We start from the raw sequence: 8424 nt of genomic DNA, 5'->3' as shown, positions 1-8424 counted from the left end.
TTCTATTTCATTGTGTTCAAACTTCTATTACTCAGAATCAATAGCACTTACAGTAATTCTGACTGCTGGGGAAAAAACTTCAGAGTGTCCCCTTTCAAATGTGACCAAAACCATGCATGTACTCCAAACGGTTCAAGAACAGCTTTAAATTTACTTTGGGTATGCCTTGATTAGGCGTTTTAGGCTAATTTTACAGGATTGGGAAGAGGTTTTAAACCCATGGTAAATTATTTGATTGCCGGTGATCATCATTTACTCACCCTCATGCCATCCCAGATGTGTATGACTTTCTTTCATCTGCTGAACACAAACAAGATTTTTAGAAGAATATCTTAGCTCTGTAGGTCCATACAATGCAAGTGAATGGTGATGAGAATTTTGAAGCTCCAAAAAGGAGATAAAGGTAACATTAAAATAATCCATATGACTCCAGTTGTTTAATCAATATCTTCTGAAGAGATCCAGTTGTTTTTGGGTGAGAACATACCAAAGTAAACTCCTTTTTCACTGTACATGTTGTCATTGTAGTCTTCAGGCATGATCATGATTTCAAGCTCAATTACACTTAATCGAGATTGCTGTCAAGATTTATTGTGGAAAATGAGTTGTATTTTGGTCTGTTCTCACCCAAAGCCAACTGGTTCACTTTAGAAGACATTGATTTAATCACTGGAGTCTCATGGATTAATTTTATGCACCCTTAATTTGCTTTTTGGAGCATAAAATGTCTGGCCACATTCACTTACATTGAAAGGACCTACAGACCAGAGATATTCTTCTAAAACAAATGTGTGTGTGTTCCGCAGAACAAAGAAAGTCATACATATCTGGGATGGGATAGGGGTGGAAAATGATGAGAGAATTTTCAGTTATTGTTGAACTATTCCTTTAATGAAGCATTCAAGTCATATCAGAATGATCATATTTATGATATTAGCGTACGTGAACACCACCAAAATGTTGTAAATCCAGTAGATTTTCTTGTAGTGCTGATTTTCTGAGATGGGGCATGTCAATTTAAGAGGCATGGCAAGAATCAAGCAAATTGGTGACTGTACAGTTTAGATTGAATTCATTTTTGTCCTATTAATTAATAATAAAGATTGCCAGAAAATAAGACTCATTTAGCTAGTTTATATGAGGTGACAGGCTTACAGAATAAGATGAGAGCATCATGGCAACCACATACTGAAGCAATGTGCTAAAACACATGGCATATCACCTTGACAACTGCATAGCATGCCCCAGCAACCACCCAGAACACCCTAGTTTATAAAATATATATTGTTGGACATTTTCATGATCGCTGGTAATTATTCATACACATCGCAACTTGTTTAAATGTAAAAGATAAATGCGTTTGATTGAATTTTAATGAACATTTTTCCTGGAAAGGCGGGAGACTGATCGCACACAACTTCATCATCATTTTACAGAAACAAATTTAAACTCATATGAGTAGTTTCTTGTCTTCCACAGTGGAGACAGATGACAGAACACACGTTATCTGGCACACTGTAATGCGGACTCAGGTTGAGATGGATCCATATGTGGTTTATTAAACAGGCAGGTTCAGAGTACATGCAGGCAAAGGTCGAATACACAGGGCAATCAAACAATATCAAAGGCAGAACAGAAGCAGGGTAAACAGGCAGAGGTTCGGGCAGGCAGCACCACAGCAGTAGTAGAGTTCAAGGCAGAGTAATCAAAAGACAGGCAGCAAAGGATCATAACGTGGTAAACAGGGCAAGGTCAAGACACAGGGAAGGCAGTACAATGAATAGACAAACGCTCAGAAATGTAGCCGGGGAAAACAAGACTTCGCAATGAGGAAACAAACAGACAGAGCTTAAATAGAGAGATAAATGAGGAACAGCTGAGGGGTAATCAACCAGGTAAGCGGTCATGGGAAATGTAGTCCAGAGTTAATATTCGGGTGAGTGAGACCTCCGGTGGCCGAGAGCGTATCCGACGTCGGGGTCTTCCACGGTGTTGAGGGGCTGGTTTCTCCGGGTTGATCCTATGAAATTCAGTGATGAGATTGGGGTCGAGGATATCATCCGCTTTGACCCAGGACCTCTACTCCGGACCATATCCCTCCCAATCTACCAGATATTGGATCTGACTTCCCTGACGTCTGGAATCTAGTAGGTCTTGCACAAGAAACGAAGGGGGCCCAGAGCTACCGCCTTCCTCCTCCTCCCTCGGACCACTGGCAGGTTTAAACAATGAGACATGGAAAGTGGGAGAAATACGTTAATTAGCGGGCAACTCGAGGCGATATGACACAGGATTAATCTTTTTTAGGATTTTGAAGAGACCCACATAACTGGGGCTGAGTTTCTTGCAGGGTAAACGAAGACGAAGGTCTCGGGTTGAGAGCCACACCCACTGTCCTGGAGTATAGTTGGGACTGGGACAACGATGGTGGTCCGCTTGCTCCTTTGTCCTGTTTATGGCCCGCTATAGATGGACATGGACCTGATCCCACACAGCCTCGTTGCGCTGAAACCAGCTGTTCACAGCAGGAACCTCGGACGGTTCCCCAGACCATGGAAACAAAGGAGGTTGATTCCCCAGAACACACTGAAAGGGTGTTAATTTGGTGGAGGGTTTGAGGATCGAGTTCTGGGCATATTCTGCCCAGGGAAGGAAACGACTCCAATCAGCTTGGTTTCGCTGACAGTACATCCATAGAAATTTGGTGAGCTCCTGATTCAGCCATTCCATCTGGCCATTAGACTGAGGATGGTAACCTGACGTGAGACATATGTTGACATTCATTAGTCGAAAGAAGGCTGTCCAAACCCTAGAGGTAAACTGAGGACCCGGTCAGAGACAATGTCTTCAGGAAGATCATAGTAGCGGAACACATAATGGAAGAGGTGTTCTGTGGTTTCAAAGGCTGTTGGAAGCTTAGCCAGGGGTATAAGATGACATGCCTTCGAGAACCGATCTATGACCATTAGTATGGTGGTGTGATCCTGAGAGATAGGTAGATCAGTGACAAAATCGATGGAGATGTGAGACCATGGTCGTAGGGGTAAAGGAAGATGTTGCAGCAGTCCAGCCGGAGGTTGTCTGGGAGTTTTCGCTGTGGCGCAGGTGTGACAAGCATTCACGAAAGTACCAGTGTCTGCCTGTAAATTCTCCCACCAGAATCAGTTCCTTAATAATCGTATTGTGGAGGTAATACCTGGATGGCCAGAGCTTTTGGAGGAGTGTACCCAACGAATTATCTTTTCTGAGGTGGATCTTGAGCATGGGTCTGGGAGATTTCAGCCATGATGTCCCACTGGACCAGAGCTAAAATCAGAGCTGGTGAAATAATGGGTTCTGGGATGAGATTCTGAGGAGTGGAGTCATATTGACGAGAAAGTGAGTCGGACTTGACGTTCTTTGATCCAGGAAAATAGGAAATTGAGAAGTTGAATCGAGTGAAGAACAGCGCCCATCTGGCTTGCCTGGGATATAGTCTTTTGGCTGAGCGCAGATATTCCATGTTACGATGGTCTGTCAATACCAAGAATGGATGTCTGGCCCCCTCCAGCCAATGTCACCATTCTTCAAATGCTGCTTTCATGGCTAACAGTTCATGGTTTCCCACATCATAATTCCGTTCAGCAGAGGAAAGTTTGCATGAGAAGTAAGCACATGGGAAAAGTTTAGGGGATTACCTTGGTATTGAGAGAGGATAGCGCCAAACCGGTGTTAGATGCATCGACTTCTACCATGAAAGGTGTGTTGGGATCAGGATGATGCAGAATGGGAGCCGAGGTGAAGCGATTCTTTAATTCACCGAAGGCTTAAAAGGCGTCAGGAGACCAGTGAAGTTTGGCATGTCCCCCTCTTATCATGGTAGTGAGCGGTGCAGCAACAGAGCTGAAGTTTCTAATGAATCTTCGATAAAAGTTAGCAATACCTAAGAATCGTTGGAGTTCCTTTACAGTAGCTAGTTGAGGCCAGTTTTGATCTGCTCGTACCTTGCCCTCATCCATGGTCGATGATGTAACCGAGGAAGGTGACTGATGTCTGATGGAATTCACACTTCTCTGCTTTGGCATATAGCTGGTGTTCCATGAGTCGATTCAAAACTGTCCGGACCTGTTTGAAGTGTTCTTCCAGTGTGTCTGAATAAATCAAATGTCGTCGATATAAACTATTAGGCACTGGTTCAACATATCTCTGAACACGTCGTTGATGAAGGACTGGAACACAGATGGGCTATTGGACAAGCCGAATGGCATAAAAAGATATTCATAGTGGAGAAGGCTGTTTTCCACTCGTCCCCCTCTCGAATGCGGATTAGGTTGTAAGTGCAGTGCAGGTCAAGTTTGGTGTAGATCTTTGCAGATCGCAACTGTTCCAAGGCTGCGGGAACCAGTGGTAACGGATATCGGAACTTGACTGTTATATCGTTCATGCCACGATAATCAATACAGGGATGAAGACATCCATCCTTCTTACCCACGAATAAGAAGCCCGCTGCTGCCGGTGAAGTGGATGGACGAATGAATCCCTTCGCTAGTTCTTCGTCAGTATATTGTTTCATGGCTTTCGACTCAGGTTCCGACAGGGGAAATATTCTGCCTCTAGGTGGTGAGGTATCAGGTAACAGATCAATGGCGCAATCCCAAGATAGATGTGGCGGTAGTTGTGAGGCTTTGATCTAGATGAATGCTTCAATCAGGTCTGCATATTCAGAAGGTATATGCGGTGTTATGTTAGTCTCAGTAGATAGCTTGGCGTTTCTCACAGGAATATGGGTTATGGACTTAAGACACTTGGTTGAGCAGTTTGATCCCCATCGTATGATTTGTTTGTCTCACCAGGAAATTTGCAGATTATGGTCTTGTAGCCAGGGTAGGCCGAGGATGGCTGGATTGTGGGGAGAGTGAATGACAAAGAAACAAATTATTTCGGTGCGTAAAGCCCCAACTTCTAACGTAAGATTGGTTGTGGTGTAATGCACCTGGCCGGTTCCCAGGGGACGCCCATCTAGCGCTGCCACTGTCACAGGAGGGTTACATGGAGTCAGTGGGATCTTATGCTGTCGAGCTAAAGCTTCATCAATAAAATTACCTGCCACCCCTGAATCCAACAAAGCTTTAGTGATGATGTAATCAGATGAGCAGGTTAATTTTACGGGCACCTCAAAACAAGTAGTGGTTTGTATAGAGGTTTTGTAAATCAGCAAACTCACCCCATGCCTGTGTGTTTGAGAGGGTCGAGTTGGGCAGTTAGCTCTCAGGTGTCCCGCTTGACCATAATATAGACAGAGACAGTTATTGATGTGTCGTTCCCGCTCCTCCTTGGAGAGATGAGTTCGAGCAACTTGCATGGGTTCAACATCCTCACTGGATTGATGCATAGGGCTGAGAGGTTTGGGCCATCGGTCTGGTCTCCTGGAGCGAAAGAGATTGTCGATGCGAATGGCAAGGTTAATGAATTGGTCCAGGGTGGTGCCTTCATCACGGCAGGCCAGCTCAGACTGTACATCTATGTTCAATCCTTGACGGAAAAGCAGTTTCAAGGTATCCTCCACCCAAACCGTTTTTGTCACAAGAGTGCGAAAGGACAGTGCGAAATCAGCTGCTGTATTACTTCCCTGACGAAGTGTGAGCTGTTGTTCCCCTGCGCTCCTTCCTCCCAAAGAATGTTCAAAGACTTCTCTCAGACGCTGAGTGAAATCATTGAAAGTGGTTCGGTTCAAACTCTGACTGGCCCAGACAGTGGTTGCCCAATCAAGTGCTCTTCCCATGAGCAGTGTTACGATCCCGTGTCATCTGCACCGTGTTTCATGTTTCGATCCCTTGTTGTCTGCCCTGGGTTTTCCGTTTCACCGCTCATATTCCACGTCACGTTTTCCCTGTTGTCCGCCCCAAGTCTCACTGTCCTTGTGAAAAACTACACTTCCCACAACTCCCAGATCTTCTCACTGCCATTATTGTGTCATTGTTCACACCTGTTTGTCGTTTGTGATCCTCCTGTGTCTGTGTATATAAACCCTGTGTGTTTTCCAATCTTGGTCGATTGTTGTATGTTGAATGTTGACCATGAGACCATGTTCATTCGAGGTCTCCTGTGGATGTCTTGTCATGTTCGTTCTGCCCTTCGTGGATATTTCCCCAACCTGTGTAGCTCCTTTGTGTTTTTCCGTGTTTTAGTTTATTTTCCCATCGTGGACTTTTCTTTTGTTCCTGTGTTTTGTTAATCTGTCTATGCTTGCAATAAAAGCCGCATTTGGATCCGCATCTCCCGTCTGCCTTCTCCTGACTTACCACAATCTTAACAGAACGATCGACCCACTATGGATCCAACGGTTCAGCAAGCCAACTATCGCCTCCTCTGCCTGAAGCAAGGGGATCGACCGGTAGAAGACCACATCCACGACTTCCTCGTTCTAGCGAACGTTTCTGACTTCCCTGACTCCTCCCTTGTGGTCTTCTTCAGGGTCAACCTGAACGCCTCACTGAGGGAGCGGTTGCCACCGGCAATGCACGAGTGGACTCAATGCAGCTTCATGGAGGTGACTTTGCGGGTCTGCGGCTCGCCGTTAACCGTGGGCGTCGCTGAGGAGGACCCTACCTCTCCTCCCTCAGTGGTGACTCTCCAGTCACCCATGGTGCTTCCTGTCACGCCAGTCCCACCTGTCAGCGAGCTCACCCCCACGCCAGTCGCCATCTACGAGCCAGCGCGGTCCACTTCGGCTCGAGAGGCTTCGGCTCCACCTCGGAAGCCTCTGGAGCCTTCCAGGGTTCCGCCTGCAGAGCCTCTCGAGTCTTCCACGGCTCCACCTCCCGAGCCTCCTACGGCTCCGCCTCCCGAGCCTCCTATGGCTATGGCTCCACCTCCTGAGCCTCCCTCTGCTCTGCCTCCTGTGCCTCTCACGGCTCCGCCCCCTGAGCCTCCAGAGCCTTCCATAGTTCTGCCTCCCTCGGCTCCTCCTCCTGAGACTTCCTCGGCTCAGCCTCCTGAGCCTCCCGAGCCTTCCTCGGCTCCGCCTTCCTCGGCTCTGCCTCCTGAGCCTCCGGAGCCCCCCTCGGCGCCGCCTCCTGAGCCTCCCTCAGCTCCGCCTCCAGAACCTCCCTCGGCTCTGCCTCCTGAGCCTCCTTCAGCTCCACCTCCTGAGCCTCCCGAGCCTCTCCCGGCTCTGCCTCCTGAACCTCCCTCGGTTCTGCCTCCTGAGCCTCCCTCGGCTCCACCTCCCGAGCCTCCTACAGCTCCGCCTCCAGAGCCTCCTTCAGTTCCACCTCCTGAGCCTCCCCCGTCTCCGCCTCCAGTGGCTCCATCAGCTCAGCCTTCTGAGCCTTCTAAGCCATCGCCTCCCTTGGCTCCACCTCCCGAGCCTCCCTCGGCTCCGCCTCCCGGGCCTCCCTCGGCCCCGCATCATGCGGCTCAGCCGGCTCCCCCAGTGGCCACTCCTCCTCCCAGGCCCCCTGAACCGGCCCTTTCCCTACGGCCACCTCCCAGGCCCCCTGAACCGGCCCTTGCCTTGTGGCCAGCTCCCAGGCCACCCAAACCTGTCACCATAGCGTGGCTGCCTCCTAGACCACCTAAACCAGTCCCTACCCAGTGGATGCCCCCCAGGCCACCTGACCCTGGCCCCGTCTCACACCCCCGTGGACTGCCTGTCTGCCCTCTCGGCCTCCCTGGTCTGCCTGTCCGCCCCTTGTGCCTCCGTGGACTGCCTAATCGTCCCTTGTGCCTCCGTCGACTGCCCAATTGCCCCTTGTGCCTCCTTGGACTGTCTCTGTGTCCCTTGTGCCCCTTTGGTCTGTCTGTTCTCCCCCAGTTCTAGCCCCTCTCTCCTTGAACATTTGGTTGTTTTTGTTATTCTTGTGTTTTTCAGGACCGTCTGAAATCCGGTCCTTTTGAGGGGGGTTATGTTACGATCCCGTGTCATCTGCACCGTGTTTCATGTTTCGATCCCTTGTTGTCTGCCCTGGGTTTTCCGTTTCACCGCTCATATTCCATGTCACGTTTTCCCTGTTGTCCGCCCCGAGTCTCACTGTCCTTGTGAAAAACTACACTTCCCACAACTCCCAGATCTTCTCACTGCCATTATTGTGTCATTATTCGCACCTGTTTGTCGTTTGTGATCCTCCTGTGTCTGTGTATATAAACCCTGTGTGTTTTCCACTCCTGGTCGATCGTTGTATGTTGAATGTTGACATTTCATGTTCGTTCGAGGTCTCCTGTGGATGTCTAGTCGTGTTCGTACTGCCCTTCATGGATATTTTTCCAACCTGTGTAGCTCCTTTGTTTTTTTCCGTGTTTTAGTTTATTTTCCCATCGTGGACTTTTCTTTTGTTCCTGTGTTTCGTTAATCTGTCTATGCTTGCAATAAAAGCCGCATTTGGATCCGCATCTCCTGTCTGCCTTCTCCTGACTTCCCACAATCTTAACACAGAGAGCACACCA

The sequence above is a fragment of the Xyrauchen texanus genome, chromosome 38 (assembly GCF_025860055.1).
Source record: "Xyrauchen texanus isolate HMW12.3.18 chromosome 38, RBS_HiC_50CHRs, whole genome shotgun sequence".
NCBI classification, from domain to species: Eukaryota; Metazoa; Chordata; class Actinopteri; order Cypriniformes; family Catostomidae; genus Xyrauchen; species Xyrauchen texanus.
The sequence above is the reverse complement of the archived record's forward strand: the minus strand, read 5'-3'. Positions refer to the sequence as shown.